The sequence below is a fragment of the Typopeltis vanoorti genome, chromosome 20 (assembly GCF_054136105.1).
Source record: "Typopeltis vanoorti isolate ZY-2024b chromosome 20, IOZ_Tvanoo_1.0, whole genome shotgun sequence".
Lineage (NCBI taxonomy): Eukaryota > Metazoa > Arthropoda > Arachnida > Uropygi > Thelyphonidae > Typopeltis > Typopeltis vanoorti.
Genome location: NC_143568.1, coordinates 61536931 through 61556571, shown reverse-complemented (window position 1 = coordinate 61556571; position 19641 = coordinate 61536931). Strand labels below are relative to the sequence as shown.

The 19641-nt window shown below is 34.3% G+C and overlaps 1 protein-coding gene across 4 annotated transcripts in view; it reads right to left on the bottom strand.

Annotated features, from left to right (window-relative positions):
* l(2)37Cb (DEAH-box helicase 16 lethal (2) 37Cb) overlaps positions 1–19641 on the bottom strand; it is a 311532-nt gene that overhangs the window by 112375 nt on the left and 179516 nt on the right. The gene's annotated exons all lie outside the window — the stretch shown is intronic.

Here is a 19641-nt window from a genome sequence, read left to right as displayed (position 1 = left end):
TCCTGGCATATAAATCAGCTTGTGCTCTTAAAGAATACAGAGACAAATGTAGGAAAGCTAAACAGTGTGTAAAACTAGCTAAACAAAAGTCATGGGAGGACTTTGGCAAGAACATGGAAAATAAATATCAAGAAGTGGCAAAATATTCTGGAGGTTGTTGACGAAGCTTAGGAATGGAGGAAAGAGTGCTGTAAAAGGAGTTAGAGATGATAAAGCTGATATGAAAACAGGAGAAAAAGATATCCTTGAAGTATGGAGTAATTACTTTGAAAATTTGCTAAATAAAACAAACAGTGCTGACAGCACAGTGCTAAAAAACATTGACCAGACATGCAGTCAGGAATACATATCCATACTTGAAGTAGAAAAAACCATCAAAGGCTTGAAATGTGGAAAGGCAGCAGGAGTAGATGATATTCAACCAGAAATGCTGAGGTATGGTGGTATAAAAGTCTTACAGTGGCTGCACTGCTTAGTTCAGAAGGCGTGGACAGAGGGACTAATTACCGATGAGTGGAGTAGAGCTTTCGTAGTACCCATATATAAAAAGGGAAATAAAACTGAATGTGAGAATTACAGAGATATTTCTCTACTGAGTGTTCCTGGTAAGATTTATTCTAGTATACTTGAGAAACGGTTGAGAAGAATTGTGGAAGAAAAGCTTGGTGAAGAACAAGCTGGATTCAGGCCAAATAGATGCTGTCAGGATCAGATTTTCACATTACGACAAAAAGTTGAGAAAGCATGGGAATATAACAAAGATCTGTATTTAAGTTTTGTTGATTTGGAAAAGGCATATGACAAGGTGCCAAGAGAGAAGCTATTCAATATGCTACAGTTATATGGTGTCAAGGGGGCATTATATCAAGCAATACTTAGTCCTTATTTGAGTTGTAAGTCAGCAGTTAGAATTGAAGGAAGTACAGGAAGATGGTGTAATGTTAAATCTGGTGTGAAACAAGGATGTGCATTATCCCCTCTGTTATTCATTATCTATATGGATCACATTATGAAGGAAAGTGGTATTAAACATGATATCAAAATTGGAGATGTTATTGTCAGCTCTTTGCTTTATGCGGACGATGTTATAGTTCTAAATAAATCCGCTACAAGTCTGCAAGATTCTCTGACTAAATTGAATAACTATTGTAACAGATATGGTATGAAGGTCAGCAATAAAAAGACAAAGACAATGAAAATAGGCAGAATCATTGAAAATGTCAACTGTGTTGTGAATGGAGAACCTGTGGAACAAGTAAAACATTTCAGCTACTTCGGCACAAGTTTGAGTGAAGATGGTAAATTAAATATGGAAATAGACAACAGAATCAACAATGCCGGTATGGTAGGAAGTCAATTGAATAAATTCATATGGAATAAGAGAGAAATTAGTCACAACACTAAATTAGCTGTATAGAAGAAATTTTTTAAACCAGTTTTAACTTGTGGATCTGAGAGCTGGGTCAGAAGTAAAACACTTGACCAAAGACTAGAGACCGCAGATATGAGGATCCTGAGAAAGATTAGAGGCATGAACAGATGGCATCAATGGCAATATCGTATTAAAAACGAGGATATTAGGAAAGAACTTGACATTGTCAGCATCCAGGAATCCATTAGCAGAGCTAAGCTCAGGTGGTATGGTCACTTAAACAGAATGGGCGAGGAAAGATTAGCAAAACGAGTGTTCTCTGTCAGGTTAGCAGGAAAACGACCCAGAGGAAGACCAAGATATAGGTCGATTGATACGGTACAATGTGCCTTAGACGATAGAAATATAAGATCTGATAATGATAATATCGGGGTCTTGACAAGTAAGACTGATATGGAGGAAAATTGTAGATAGGAAGTTAGTAATGATGTAACTTTTTCATGTAGTACTATCATATCCTGTATATCCCTTGAGGGTACATGTCAAGAATTTGATGATGATGTAGTCTTCTGACTAATTTCAAATCTAACTTCCAAAGCAGGGGTGCTTAAGGGTCAAGTCTAGTCAAGAAAAATTGAATAATTACCAAAACGACATACTATGTGTTACTGAAACAAAGAAGACAAACACAGGTGAGATCTTTCAGAGCAACAAATACAAGATGTTATATTCAGGAATAACAATCAAGGAAAAAGAAATAGTAGCTATAACATTAAACATGAGGATAATCTTCTTGAATGGCATGCAATATCAAGTAGGGTGATGTGGGCTAATATTAGAATAGGGAACTTATTTGAAAACTGGTCCCACAGAAGGTTTTACTGAGGAAGAAGTGGAGGAATTTTTTTTTGAGGCATTAGAGAAGGCAGCTGACACAGTAAAAAGAGGAAAAGTTGGTTCTTGGAGATCTAAACAGCTGAATAGGAAATAATTACCAGACATATAAGAATGTTTTGGGAAAATTGGAGTAAAGAGCACAGCTAATGATAAGTACCTGCTAGATTTCTACTCAGGACATGGACGAGTTATTACTAACCATGTTGAAAATTTTTCCTACTTGGTTAGACTATAAATTATAAATTTAGTTTAATCTTTTATCCAAGTGTAAGCAAACAAAGTTTGCACCTGAAGTATTTTCAGGACTGAGGCAACTCCTGGTAGAGGTGGACTAAGCTCACATCACTTGTCTTAGTATCTCCCATAATGCAAAGCACATCTCCTTGCGGACATGTATAATGCTATGCATTAAGGGAAGGGCCACTACCCAGACCGGTTTCAACCTTTATTGAGGTCTCGCCAGTGGGAGCCAGACCCAGAGGTGGTGATACCAAGGTGGAAGTAATGGAGAAGACATATTTACCTATATGAGTTACCAAAAGGTGTCTCACCTTATTATTAAATTACTCTGGATTAGAGGAAGATGTTGGAAGTTTTTTTTGCCTCAGTTCTGAAGATATTTCAGGACTGATATTACACTTGGATAAAGGATTAAACTAAATTTATAATTTATAGTCTAACCAAGTTGGAAAAAAACTTCCAATGTCTTCCTCTAATCCAGAGTAATTTAATAATAAGGTGAGACATCTTTTGGCAACTCGTATAGGTAAATATGACTTGTCCATTACTTCCACCGTGGTATCACCACCTCTGGATCTGGCTTCCACTGAAGAGACCTCAATAAAGGTCAAAACCAGTTGGAAGCTTGGGTGATGAATGGCAATGCTGTAGCCCATGAAGTTAACTGAGGCATGGCTGTTACCCCCCCCCCCCCCCAGATGAAATATGAGTGGCTCTGCTTGGTGGTGGGGTGAGCCTGTTATGGAGGGGAACAATGCTGAGTTTTTGGTCCTTCGAGTTGTTCATTGTTGGGTGATCTGGGAGGGGGACACACGAGTTTCTGGGAATGACCTGTACTTAAACACTAATAAAGGTCGAAAAAGGTCTGGGTAGTGGCCCTTCCCTTAATGCAGTTTTATACATGTTTATATTATACATGTTTACAAGGAGATGTGCTTTGCATTATGGGAGATACTAAGACAAGTGATGAGAGCTTAGTTCATCTTTACCAGGAGTTGCCTCAGTCCTGAACATACTTCGGGCACAAACTTTGTTTCCTTATACGTGGATAAAGGATTAAACTAAATTTATAATTTATACTAACATCATGGTCGAACATAAAAATGTGCACAAATTCACATGGAGAGAAGATGAAAGGAATGAAAAAAGTCTCATTGACTATGTTATTGTCAACAAGATGTTTTCTCACTGGTCTAGAACACAAGAATATACAGAGGATTTGAAATGGGAAGTGATCACCATTTAATGTTGAGCAAGATAAAATTGAACTTCATATTGAAAAGAAGGGTGTGTAAGAAAGTTTTGAAATGAAAGTTTTGAAATCAAGAAAAACTAAAAGAGTGAAAACAAGAACCAAACCTTGGAGATTCAGTGGCAAACCCTAAATCAGGGATGCCCAACCTATGATGAATGTCCCAAAAGTGGCACACTGAACCCAATGATAATAATAAAAAAGTAAACCTATTTATGCAAAAAGTATTAACCACAAACCGATTTGTAGAAAAAACACACAATAAAACTTAGTCATTATTTTTAACAATTTTATTTTGTTTCATGCATGTTTCCCTTGTTTGATCTTGTCTGAGGCCAAGCATCAGGATCAAACTTCTTCAAATTTGAAGAATTCTCTGATGCTCTCAGTTATGAATTTAACTCAAAACATTAAAAGCTTGGTGAAATCAAAATAGGCTCGAAAGTCTCATTAAGCTAAGTAATGTTTATCTTGTTTTTGTATTACATCAATATATATCATCTATATTAACATATTTTACAGGGAGTTTAAGGATACAAGAGTTGTATGGCACATCTGAACTCGTATGTGAAAAATTGGTGCATTGAACGTGAAAGGTTGGCCACCCCTCACCTCCCAAAAACTTTGAATAATTCAGCCAGATAGGCATGTGGTGAGATAATCTGCAAGAATAACAAAATCAGAACTTTTTTTTTTTTTTTTTTTCAACATCTTTCTCTAAATCCAGAGTAATTTATTAAAAAAGGGTGGCACACCAATTGGCAATTCCTATAGGTGGAGATGACCTGCTAATGCTTCTGCCTGATATCACGACTTGGGCCTGGCTCCCACTGAAGAGACCTCAATAAAGGTCGAAACCGGTCTGGGTAGTGGCCCTTCCCTTAATGCATAACATTAGACATATCCGCAAGGAGATGTGTTTTGCATTATATAGGAGATACTAAGATAGGAGTGTTGATAGCTTGCTCCACCTTTGCAACGAGTTGCCCTGGTGTGTACCACCTTAACCCAGTCCTGAAGATATTCAGGCGCAAACTTTGTTTGCTCACACTTGGATAAAGGATTAAACTAAATTTATTAAAATCAGAACTCCATAGTGGACTCAGGAAGTTAAAGAGGCAGTCAAGGAAAAGAAGAAAGTATACTGAAAGTTCTTGGCAAGTAAGTCCTTGTGCTCTTAGGGAATACAGAAAAAAATGTAAGAAAAAGTACTGTGTAAAATTAAGTAAACAAAAGTCACGGGAAGACTGGTAAGAACATTTCTCAACCGAGTGTTCCTGGTAAGATTTATGCAAGTATTCTTGAGAAATGGCTACGAAAAATTATAGAGGAGAAACTTGGAGAAAAACAAGCCAGGTTCAGGTGAAACAGGTTGTAAGGATCAGATTTTAACTTTACGACTAAGAGTTGAAATATCATGGGAATATAACAAGAATCTGTATTTTAAAGTTTTGTAGATCTGGAAAAGGCATATAACAAGGTGCCAAGAGGAAAGCTGTTCAAAACACTCCAGTTATATGGTATAAATGGGACATTATATCAAGCAATACATAGTCTCTGTTTAAGATCTAAATCAGCAAGGAAGATGGTTTGATGTTAAGTTAGTTATGCAACAAGAGTATACATTATCTCCACTGTTATTCATCATCACATTATGAAGGAAAGCAGTATTAAACCTGATATCATGATTGGAAATGTTGGTCTCATCTCTTCACTTTATGTAGATGATGTTATACTCCTAACCTAAATAAATTATTATTATTATTATTAAGAGAGATCTCCAGGGAGTCAGAGACTCATCGAGAGAGAGGCCACATACCACACACACACTAGCTATCATATTTATTCTTGAATTCATTCACACAACTTGCATTCACAACATCCAAAGGCAATTCATTCCAATCACGCACCATCCCATGAGAATAAAATCTAATCTTTATCCCCTTCTTAGCAATCTTCATTCTCAGCTTCCAAGGATGCTCTCGTCCTTTCCCTACCCTCCATAATTGAAACATTTTATCAATTGAAATCCTGTATGACCCTTTCAGAAGTTTGTAAGTCTCAATCATATCTTCCCTCTTTCTGCTGTCTGCTAGTGTCTTCTTCTTCTTCTGCATCTTTTCCCACTTAAGTAGGGTTGCTGTTTGTGGTGAGTCTCCTCCACAACATCCTATCTTGGGTTGTAGCCACATCCAAGTTCTTCATCCTCAAGTTCTCCTCCAAGATCTCCCTCCATCTCTTCTTTCACTGTCTGCGCTTCCTCCTCCTCTGTACATCCACCTTTCTTCCCATATACTCTTCCTCCCTCCTCATCACATGATCAAACCATCTCAACCTTGCCTCCTGTATCTTTGCTCCTAAATTCGTAACTTTCACCACTCCCCTTATATAGTAATTTCTCAGACGATCCTTTCTGGTCACACCGCACATCCACATAAGCATTCTCATCTCCGCTACCTCCATCCTGCTGATGTTATTTTTCTTCAGGGCTACAGTTTCCATAGCATACATCATAGCTGGTCTCACTACTGCCCTGTAGATTTTGCCTTTTAGATTGATCGGCACCCTCTTATCGCATAGCACTCCAGCCATCTCTCTCCTATCCTGCTTGTATACTACATCCCACTTCTTTCTCAGCCTCACCGTCCTCTTTTATTGTTGAATCTAAATATCTAAGGTCACTGACCTTCCTGATGACATTTCCTTCCAGATCTGTCTCCTGGCTGCCATCCGCTTTGCAACAAATATACTCTGTCTTACTTCTGCTCAGTCTCATAACTCTCTCTTCCAGTACTTTCCTCCAACTTTCCAGTTTAGCTGCCACTTCTCTTGATCTGCACACAGCACGATGTCATCTGCATACAACATACTCCAAGGCACGTCTTCTCTCACCTCCTCCATCACCACCTCCATCATAATATTAAACAGGAACGGACTTAACGCTGACCCATGCAAGCCAACTGTCACTTGAAAACTTTCTGTCTCTCCCAGGCAGGTTTGAACCCTTGTCTTCACATTTACATCTCCTGCACCAACCTGACATATTTCTCCGGTACCTTCGCTCTCAGACACCTCCAGACTTTTTGCCTTGGCACCCTATACGTTTTCTCCAGATCAATGAATACCAGATGTAGCTCCTGCTGCTTCTCTCGAAACTTTTCCATCACCTGTCATAACCCAAAGATAACATCTGTCGTCGATCGACCAGTCATGAAGCCAAATTGCTCCTTTGCAATCTCCACCTCCTTCCTCAGTCTTCCATCAAGAACCCTCTCTAGGATTTTCATTGTGTGGAACATCAACTTTATTCCTCTGTAATTCTTACAGTCTTGGGCATCCCCTTTACTCTTGTAGATGGGGACAAGAGTACTTTACCTCCATTCCTCAGGTATATTTTCCTGTTGACACACTTTTATTAACAGGTCCCATAATAGGTCAATTCCCTCTTCCCCCAGTGCCTTCCATGCTTCCAAGGATCCTGTCAGGGCCCACCGATTTTCCATTTTCCAGTATCTGCAAGTCAACAAATTCTCAACCTGTCTTCACACTCAGTATTCCACAATTCTGATATCATTTTTAACACTCTCCTTTGTACTCTCTCCAATATATCAGAATCACAATGGAAACCAGGAGACCAAACCTGTGCACAATAGTCCAAGTCAGGGCCGGTTTTATCATTAGGCGAACCTAGGCAATTGCCCATGGGCACTAAGACTTCAGGGTGCCAGATTTTGCTACATATAAAACTATATAAAACTAACAGGAACTCCTGTATTCCATAAAATTCATTTATGTAAGTGTACCATTTCTTTGCTGGATATATATACTCGCCTAGCAAACCTGGATAATATTCTGTCCACCTGCTGAAAGAACATGGGTAAGAAGTGTAGTTTGACCGTCATGTCCATTAGAAGGGGGAATAATCCTTCACGCTGAAAAGAACACTTAACTGAATTACCTGGCGTACATAGTAGCTATGCTCAGTTGCCTACAGCAAGAAACGCAATTGCTAGCTGTTTTCTCGGTAACCGGAATCTAAGTTATATCAGACTAAATACCTATGAGTTATATTCATTTTGCTGCATGTTTTTATCGTATAATTATAGTTTTTAATGCCAGTGCAAAATAAGATATCCTTTCATACTTTCTTCACTTCATATTGTATCACTTTGGAAGATCAATGTCATTATCAATTTTTTGCTAATTATTTTAATCGCCAATACATTTTAAAATTCTCCAAGAACTTGATTGAAGATAATTATTTTTGTCAAACAATTATTTTATAAATTCATGAAAATCCAAATCTAAAAATGAATACAGCCTCCATCTGTTCCAAATTAAGTTTTTTTTATTCATAATCTTAGTTCGAAGATTAGTTCACAGATTGTGCAAAGGTTCGCGCTTTTGAATTTTGCTTTGTAGAGAATAAAAAGTAAATCTTGAATCATATCATGTAATGCATAATTTTTATAAATGTAATCTGTAGGTTTTTGCATTTCAACTATCTTGGTTTCCCCCAATCACTCCCTACAAATCGAAATAAACGGCAGTTTTGAAGTAGCGATATTTTACCTACACTTTATCTTTCGAAACATGTGTAGGTGCATGTGTCAAAATGAAATCTTATTTCCAAAATTTTCATAACAGAATCAATTCACCTTTAATGGCTAACTTACCCCCCCCCCCAAAAAAAATTATCACCACACACACACACACAAAATACTGCTAGATAACACATGTGCACTTTCACTTTGTTTGAATTCGTTATTTTTCCAAATAATTGTACTGTTGCAGTTTTAAGCAAAAGACAAATGCGAATAATCTCTGATAAAATATCATTGGATATAAATTTTTGATATTAAAAAGACTCACAATCGAAAACCCCAAAAGTAATGCAGTTTAACATCATTTGTTGTTCATTAAAAAAAAAAAAAAAAAAATCGTTCCTAAAATTGAAATGTGCGACCCATATAATTTTATTTTGCAAGGAAAGAAAGCAAAATGCCATATTTATTTCAATAAATGTTATTTAAAAAATATAAATATTTGACATAATATTTCCAATGTAAACAAACGTTTTGATTATTTATTTTCGCACATGAAATTCGTTTTTATTTTGGAAGAGACACAATAAATAAATTGTGCAGCAAAAAAGGGTCAAATATCGTAGGACAGTAACGAAAATTCTAAGTAATACAGTGCACATAAAGAAAATCTGTTAACCGCGGGGGGGGTAATTGAATTTTAACAGAGAATGTTGATGAAGTTTCATCAGCATTCTACATTTTTATTAGGTCAAAGGGATTTTCAGTATATTTGCAAACAGATATATTCAACATAACTTAGACTGTTTTGTTGTAAAAAGTGCCACATTTGAAGAAATATTAGTGGCATAATAATAAAATAGCAAAATTCATAATGCTTCAGAATAACTTGATCATTTTGATAATACCAAAACAAGATGAGACACATCTGTGGAAATCTATTATTGTTGTTGTTATTATTATTATTATTAGAGGCCTTTTAATTATGAAATCTATAAAGATATATTTAATAAATTGGTTGTATTTTTGTGTTTTTAATTAAATAAACTAGTTTCAATTTGTCACAGATGGTTTTTGCTTCTGGACAATTGTTCTTATCAATATTACCAAATTCCAATCTCCTTCACTGGAAATTTTTTCTTAGTAAATGTTTGACTTGTGTTGACCAATCACTGACTTAGCAGTTTAATCCAGAGATTAAATATATGGTCAGTTTAATCCATAGCGTTCTTAAGAATATTTCACCATGTGATTTCCCAGAATCCTGTTAGGAAAGAACATATCGCTGAGTATTGAGTTTTCGATCATTTTGAAACACGTTTCTGAGACAACAGAGGTTTTTTTGTGTGCTGCTGCTATTTGTATTAATTAGTGGGTAAGAGCAGCTCCTATATCACATAAACAGAGCATTTGATTTTCAAATTTTATTATTATTTATAAATTAAACTGATTTTTCAATTCATTTTTTTGTGCATCAAGATTCTAGTTATTTTAGGGTAAAATGTCGAGTAAAAAAGTGAGCATAGAAAGTTATTACTATTGATTGCCTCTACATTTAACTAAAGCTGGAATTATTATGTTTATTACTGCAACTTAAAAAAAATCAAATCTGGAGTTGAATAAATCTTAATAATTGTGGAATAAAGTTGGAACTAAATTAATCCTATATATATATATATATATATATATATATATATATATTATATGCTTTTTATGTGAATCCCAGACCTCCAGTAAGTAAGGTGGTCTCTCACTAGGTGGCAAAATTTACCTTTCACCTAAAGTTGGATGGCTAGAAAGCAGATACGTTAACCATTCTGTCAACCAGGGAAGCATACTGTGCATGTTACTGCAAACTGAAACGTTTTATATTTATATTTGGTCCATGTTGTAATTCCATAAATATAATGATTTTTGCGACAATTTTTATTACCGTAAATTCAAAATTTTTATTTTTAGTGAGAATATCTGAACTTTACAGTTGATGAAGTTTCTATTTTTACCTTGATTAGCAAGCTTAATTTGATTGCATTTAAATTTTTTTTTAAAATAACTTTTATCCTTATACTAAATTATTACCATACCTTTTAATATTTTTTCGGTATTTAGAATTTTTGTAGCAACTATGATCATTTTCAGTGTTGAACGAATAAAAAATTATTTAAGAAGCAACTTGCACCAAAATAAAACAAGTGACCTGTCGCTATTATGCATTGAATCAGATATAATGGACTCGATTAATTATGATGACATTATAGATATATTTGCTAAAGCCAAAAAAAAAAATTTTAGTTATTGATTTTTTTTATTTAAATTTGAACTGATTTATTTTTCTTTTTTTAAAATGCAAATATATGTATATCAGTGTTGTATTGTGTTATTAAAATTAGTTATTAAGGAAATGTTGAATTTTATTTTCAATAAACTAAAAAAAAGTGCTTATTTTTGAGGCCTCATAATGATGTTGCGCCTCGGGCCTCCAAAAGCATAAATGTAGCCCTGGACACTGCCTGTTTATAATGATAGCGGTGAACGCTCATTTTCTGTACTTAAACGCGTTAAAAATATTTACAGACTTCGTTAAGTCAGATGCATTTGAGAAATTTGTCAATTATGTTCATAGAAAACGGTATTGCTGAATTATTAGATTATAAATGTATGATTGATAAGTTATATAGTTATAACTTATAATTGATAAATACTTCATTAAGTAAATGTATAAAAATTTATTTGTGAATTACTGAATAGTTTAAAGTCCATATTTTTTATAATTAAGTTTATTTTTAAATATTTCAGTTACTGGATTTTAAAAATGGATAAAAAGAAATCGGGTTTTTAATATTGCAAACGCAAAGCGGAAAAGGAAGAAAGATTGAAAAAAACAAGACGGTGCATTTTTAAAATATCTTCGCCGAGAAGATCGTAATTGCATACAAGAAGAAAATCTTCAAGATTATTCGTTGGATAATTCGTCTGTAGTTTCGATTAATGAATTGCAGGAGAATTCTACAGATACCAAAAATTGGATTAAAACACTGAAGGGGAAATCTACAGATCATATGAGTATTGTTGATTCTGAAGCTGGTTGTTCTACAGATCCAATCATAAAAGGATTTGATTTTACAAATTTAAATTATAATGATCCAGCAACTTGGTGTCCTGTAAAATTTTCCAATATCAATCAGTTACATTAACTATTAATTGAACATGGACCTGAACAGATTCATAATTTTGATTTTCCGAAAGATAACAATAATAGAAGATTTTCAACGACTCATTATACTCGAAGACTATTTAACGGCGAGACAATGAAGCGTTTGTGGTTATTGTATTCAAAATCCACGGATTCTGCATTTTGCTTCTGTTGTTTATTATTTGATCAATGGCGGATTAACCTTGCTGATTCTGGATTGAGGGACTGGAAAAATGCTTTTTTTATTTTAGCTGCGCATGAAAAAAGTCAAAGACATGTTGAAAATTACCATAAGTGGAAAGAATTAGAAATTCGAATAAAAGAAAGAAAACCATTGATAAAGAGAACTTGCTAGGTATTAGAAAAGAGGAGAAACATTGGGTGCAAGTATTAGAATGACTCTTTGCTTTAGTTCAGATGTTAGCTATTTGTTTTTGAATTTTTTGAAATTTGTCGAATTTCTAGCCAAGTTTGATCCAATAATGAATGAACATCTTCGAAGAATAAAAGATAAAGATACATATGTGCACTATCTTGGAAAAGATATTCAACATGAAATAATAAACATCTTCACCAATGCGATGAAAAAGAAAATTTTAGAATCTGTTGTTGCCGCAAAATATTTTTCCATAATTATTGACTGTACGTCCAACATTGGTCACATGGAACAAATGAACATAGTACTTCGATTCGTAGACACTAGTAATAGCATGGCTTATATAAAAGAACACTTTTTGGGATTTATAGAAATAAAAAATACCACTGGAGAATTTTTATCAAATGAAATACTAGGAGCTCTAGACAAATTTTCATTACCAATACAAGATTTACAAGGTCAAGGATACGATAACGCCAGTAATATGAAAAGTGATGTAAAAGGTGTGCAGCGACGAATTTCAAATATTAACCTGAGAGCAATGTATGTACCTTGTAGTTCACATTCATTAAATTTAGTAGTGAACTGCACTGCTAATACTTTAGATGCCACAGCATTTTTTGACATGGTATATCGTCTATGTTTTTTTTCCAGTTCGACTCGTCGATGGGAATACCTCAAAAGACAAATAAGTAATTTTACACTCAAACCAGTCTGTGATATACAATGGGAGAGTAGAACTGACTCATTAAAGCCCCTAAGATATAATTTGTCCGATGTTTGCGAAGCACTGCAAGAAATATCTCAATATGATAGTTTATGTGGATTAAGTGGAAATACCATGAAATTAGAAGCAAGTAGTCTTCTTAAAACTTTAAGGAAGTTCAAATTTATCGCATCCCTAGTAATGTGGTATAACATACTTTATGAAATAAACTTTACAAGTAAACAACTTGAGAATACGAACCTTGATATAAATGGTGCCATAAATTGTATTAATGATATAAAGAATTTCTTAATGAAAATCCGAAATGATGATGAATTTGAAAAGATGTTAACAGATGCGTAAAAAATCGCTGAGGTCTTAGATGTAACGCCTAATTTTGAACAAGAAACAGTTAGACTTAGAAAAAAAAAAGAAACAATTTGTGTATGAAGCAGAGGATGAATTCATAACAGATTTTAAACAAAAATTTAAGGTAGATTTTTATTTTTAAATTATTGATACTGCAATTGCATCTGTTGATGAAAAATTCAAGCACATGTCTACAATTAACGAAAAGTTTGCTTTTCTTTTAAATATATATGAATTTCAAAAAATTACTTCAGCAGAACTGCTTAAAAAATGTTTGATATTGGAAAATTATTTAACACATGATAATTCTAGAGATATTGATGGAACATTTATGTAGGGAATTACAAATAATAGCAAGGCGAATTCCAGAAAATACTTCCTCATTAGATGTCCTGTCATGCATATGCAAAAATAATTTAGAAAATAGTGCTTCAAATGTGTTTATTGCTCTGAGAATTTTTTCGACATTACCAGTATCGGTAGCAAGTTCAGAAAGGAGTTTCTCAAAATTAAAACTTACACTCGCTTTACGATGGCTCAGGACTGACTCACTGGTCTAGCAATAATATCTATAGAGCATGAAATTGCATCTACAATCAATATAGATGAATTAATTCAAAATTTTGCCAAAGCAAAAGCCCAAAAGATTAATTTTTCATAATTTTTGTATTTAAGATGTAATAATTTTCTTGCTATACAGATATTAGGAGTATCATATATCTATACAAATGTATTGGTTTTGATTAATAAATTTTATATATAAACATTTATATATAAATGTTCATAATGATATTATTTTTATAAATATCCACGTATAGGTGTATATGTGGGCTTGTGTGAGTATGACAAAATATATATACAGCAATCCTTCGATTAGTGTGCCTAATGTGTTCTTTAAAACAGGCGCATTAATCGAAAACGTACTAATCGAATATAATAACCTATGGGAAAAAGTGTAATTTGTTCCTCAGATTTCTTTTTTGAACCTTAATTTTTTCATAAAAGAATTAAGGTTCTGTTGCATCGTCTCAGGGCCTAGCTAAAGTAAAATCATGAAGCTGAAAGGCAATAAAACATATTCAGAATATAAATTTTATTATTCTACTTCTTTACAAAGAATTGAGCTAACGTAGTTTGGTGGGCATTTTGTTTCTTTTTTTCATACAACTGATGGTATGGCCCTATTGCCTCTTCTACTCTTCTGCAAATTTTACTGCTTCTCTATTCATCAGGGTCAGCCTCTGCATTTCTGCTTAAAAACTTTGCTTGTACGAAAAATATTGTACGCTGCCATTTGTTGTAATAGGCTTGCAGGCAATTTTTATGATAGGTCATAAACAGCGGTATTCTCTTTCCCGATTGTTGAAAGATTTCAATGTGTGAAAATTAACGATAATTCATGAATATTTCCATGTTTAAAAATATGCCACTTGGTAACTGACGTTTGTTACACAGATGTCATTTCTTTCAGTTTGAGAACAGAGAACGCCAGCGATTGTTATAATCCGCTTGCAGGCAATTTCTAAGACCGAACATAAACAGCGGTATGCTCTTTCCCAAATGTTGAAAGGTTTCGATGTGTGAAAATTAATGATACACAAATGTTATTAGGTGTTCTGGGTCTGAGCTTTTCGACATATTCTCGAATATTATTCTCCTCAGAATATTTCCACTATAAAATATTTATTCATAAAAAATGCTTAGAAAACTAAAATGACAAATTCCAGGAACTTCTTGCAGAACACAGTTTGGGAAACCCTGGTATACATAGTGTACATAGAAGTAGTGTAGTATGCCAATTAAAAATAACTTTGTAAAATGTTTTAAATTGGTAACTAAATCATTTCATTCTGGTGAGTGATTTCTTAAAATAGTTAGCCATAAAAATGTATAGACAGAAAATTTTTGAAATCTGTAACATTTATTTTTAAGATGTATATAGGCGCACTAATCGAATTTGGGTATCGAAAATAATGATGCACTAATTATAGTATAGGGATGCCTAAATTTTCTTTGCCTAGGGGCTTCCGATACTAAAGATATTCACCTTTGCAATGAGTTGCCTGGTATTGTACTATGTACTAGGACTACTTGCATTAGCTCACGCTAGTAATCGCCGATTTTTTTATAGTTTACTATATTCGGCATGAAACTCTCTGATTCCAATCTCTGAGTTTCTTATTCGGTTTTAAAACAACGTGGGATTTAATATCCCCTTAATTTAAATAGTGTTTATATCGCCGAAATGAAGCCTGTTGGCACTTTATATTTAAGCAACTTAATGGGTGCACCTTTTGGACAACTCATATAGCAGAGTATATAAGGTTCTTTTTGCTATACCCTTTGGTATTAATTTGATCTAGCTACTTACTGATGAAGCCTCAAAAAAGGCTGAAACCGGTCTGGGTAGTGACCTCCTACCATAATGTAATAACAGCATACATTTCCTAGGAAACATGTTTTTACATTATGGAAAATACCAAGAATAGCGATCAGAACTTTACTCACCTTTGCAACGAATTACCTGGTATTGTATTACGTACTAGGACTACTTGCATTAGCTCATGCTAGTAATCGCCGATTTTTTTATAGTTTACTATATTCGGCATGAAACTCTCTGATTCTAATCTTTGAGTTTCTTATTCGGTTTTAAAACAGTGCGGGATTTAATATCCCCTTAATTTAAATAGTGTTTATATCGCCGAAATGAAGCCTGCTGGCTCTTTATATTTATCATATTCAGTTTTATATAAGTTTTCATAAGTTTTCTAGAGAAATTGCACTCAAATAAATGTCAATTTTTGTTGTAATAATTTTTGTATTTTGTAATAACTTAATCATAGGCCTTTGTTAAATTAAAGTGCCGCATGATGTCATTACATAATGCTGTTAACCCATGTTCATATATGGAAATTGCAAAAGACGCGTGAAGTATGATGTCTGATGTCGTCATATTCGAATGTCAAAATGTGACCATATATGGAAGTTTCAAGAGACGTATGCATGCGTAGAATGGAAGTCTGGGCCTTTATAAGGTGAAATGTCGAGAAGGACTCTGTCTTAGGTTCCTCAATCTTCTCTTATCTAGGTCCGCCGCTTTGTAATTTCTTAGGTTTCTCAATCTTCTCATTCCTGGATCCATTATCATGAGAAGAATCGTATTGATCATCAGAATGCCTTGCTAGGAAGGAGTTGTACATTGCTACCATGGTAAGGGTCCTGGAGGGCATAGAATAATCGATGTCTCGAACAAAGAAGAAATTTGGGAGAAAGTCAACAGAAGGAAAGAAAGACAAAAAGAAGCACTTTCGTGTGGGAAAAAGATTCATGTGAAAGGCAGTGCTGAAAATGAATTGTAAGTACTTATATATGCGATATTTCTGAGCAAGAATGTACATCAAGTGTCTGCTTCTGGGTACAATAAGATTGTGTAAGTTAATAATTGAAATAGCTCACTCAAGTTGTGTCTTAATCTCAATTTTGTATAATTAATTATTGTAAGAGCAAGAAGAGTACTGATATAAATTAGGTATGCTTTATTATCAGTTTGTGTATGTATGATTTTTCTTTTTGATTTAATTAAATGGTTTGTGAACAACACATTGGAATGATTCTGTCAATGTACTATTCTGAAAATTTTGAACATGCATAAGATTAATTTTAAGTGATCAATAATCAAGTCACAACTAATTAAAGGTAAAGAAACATAAGTGGGAAATGCTAACAATATCTGCCTTGACTTTAATTTAAAAATCTTATAATCTCGCACTCAATACAGTCTGACTGGCACAGTCGTAAAACAAATAAATTTGTTAGACTATAGAAAGTGAGAACATAAGATCTAGTAGGAATAAATAAATGGCAACAGTAATAGTTAAGGCAGTCAGCTATTTAAGACATCTCATGAAATTTAAGTAAAGAACAAAAAAAGACAAAGTAGGGTTGAAATATATGTAACAGAAAATAAAAAATGGTGTAAAAATATTTATGTAGCTCCAAAAAGTAAATATTTTTACATAAATTTTACCAAGGTCAAGCCCAGTAAGAATTGTAACTTGTACATAGATATTTGTTTAAATGTAAATAATCCCAATGGGAATTGTATATGCTCTCTGCCAAATAAGGGAATATTCTATGGTATTAAGGCAATGCCTTGCCAATAGTAAACAGTATATTTTTAGCTCTTTGTAAAGACGTCAAATTTTGTGCATGTTCTACATGGAAACGCTCAAGGTCAGTGCTAGGTGGACCGACAAAAGCTTCAAACGAATGTCCGCTGCCAGAACGAATAGGATTTAGGGAGTGTTGGAGAAAAACAAAGGAAGGGTCAGTCTGAGAAAAGGATCAAAGGATTTCACCGAAATGTTCGGGGGGGGGCACATATATCCGTGCAAGGATTCACAAGTGACCGAATAAAAGGCATTGGCGAAAAGATCGCAAGATTTTTTCCAGAAATTTTCGTCAGTGATTCAGAGGTCATTGGTCAGTTGTCGGCAGTTATCTGTCAGATGCACATAATCAGGAACGCGACTTCAGGAGAAATCATGCCAGTGATCTAAAAGAAAGATGACGAGGAGCCGATCCGCCAGGCAAAGCAGATATTGGATGACGAGTTGAGGAGTCTTCACCGGGAGCTGTTAACCAGAGGGAAGAAATTGTTAGTCCAACGCGTTAGTCCAACGCGTTGGACTAACAACGTTGGAATCAGTTAGTCCAACGCGCATGCAAGCATACCACAAGCCGATAATCTTTGTCCAAAGTGCAGCGAGTACAGCATCCCAGAAGCGTCAGAAAAATATATCGCCGGCGTAAAGAGGGAGAGAAAAACCTGACACGGAAGAAAAAGGGAACAGAAGTCCAGTTCGAAGCCAAGTGCACAGTGGGTAGCAGCTATAAAGTGAGTTGACACATTTGTTCAATTTTCTTGAGCTTTTAAGAGAACTTTTATTAGTGGACTGTAAAGCAGAGGCTGATCTAAATAGGCATATTTCACAGTTGAAGATTATAGAGTAATTAATTGTCAGGAATTTGTAGTTGAAATAAGTCATAGTGTAACTGTTTGCTGAATTGGTGAAACTTACCTATAGAATATTCCCAGCATAGAAAGGAAGGAGCAATTGTGTGTAAAAGATATTGCCTATGTGTTTGATGAATAAGAGTTGACAATTAAGTAATAAGTACCATTGCTCAGTATAAATGATTTATGTTATATTAAGAAAATTAGTTAAATATGTGATATGATTTGTGTGAGTAAAATGCAGGAACTTAACTAATTTATTTATGCAGATTTGAATTGAGATTTTTTTTCTATTATTGCAAATGCAGTGTAAATTTGACTTATGTGAATTAAATTTTTGTTGTTTAAATATTAAATAAGTGTCGCCTGATTCTTAATTATTTGATGCACTGTTCCAAAAAAATATTAGAGCCGATTAGCGGGAACCCAGGAGAAAGGATAGTAAGGAATAGATAGTAGACCATGACTGCAGATACTAATTAAATTAGGGATATTCTGAGGGTAAATGGAAAACTACTGGAAGCATTTTACACTTCTTGTTAACAGAAAACGAACATCAGTGGCTCAGCTTTTAAACAAATAAATTTTCTGGTGTTCGAAGAATAAGAAGGCAAGTGTTGAAGGCAGCTTAGCGTAAGGAGATATTAAAGATATACCGAGGCGAGATAAGGAAGAATAGTTAAAAGTACATAACAAAAGGTGTTTATAAACATATAAATAATAAAGATATATATATATAAAATAAATAAGAAACCCACCATATATTTACAATGGCATGGCCGACAGGATAAAGTCCAATATAGATGGAGAGTAAAATTATTATTGGATTGGGATAGTTTTGACATTAGTATCAGTGTGTCTTCAACTTTTTTATATTGTACCATCATATTGTACCTCAAGGGATACTATCATATCCTGTACACTCCTTGAGGGTACGTCAGGAATTTGACAATATCGTTAACTTCGAAAGAAGTGTTATTAAGCTAGTGGTTTTTCTCCATCTTACTATTTCATATTGATGTAGTGTTTTGGTGTTCTCTTATCTGTTCTGCAAGTGCCCAAACATGGTGTGAAAAGTTTTGTGTTTGGTCTGTAGAGCAGGTTTTCTGGATTATGTAAAAAAAAAAAAAAAATACAACAAAAATATATAAAACTGATAAAAATAGAAAAAAAATTCTCATACACTCCTTGCAATGATAATGACTGGATTTCACTTTTAGGAAAGTAGACACAAAAGGCTCAGTCTGAATACTGTATTGGAGTAACTTACATGTTCTAGTTTTGTCTCTTTGTTCCCATGTCTAGCCTCAAGATCAGGGTTTCTGGATTCTGTCAGAATCCAAAAACTCTAGTTGGCCGAGTGGTTAGCGTACCTGCTCTCCAACCAACAGGTTGGGGGTTTAAATATTGGCATGGGCATGGATGTTTGTGATCGTAAGGAAGAAGAATTTCACCACCCAGTGTGAGATCACTATCTCGCTTATTGGAAGTTTGAAGTACAAGGGTGGTTTGAAAAGTTCTCGGCCTCGACCATAGATGACAACACTATCGGCAAGATTTTTTTTTCTAAGTTGGTACATCTGTATTTAAATTTGACATTTACGATATTTATTAAAATTTGTAAAATCATTCCAGTTTTGGTTCCAATCAGACCATTTGTTGTAGCAAAATTATG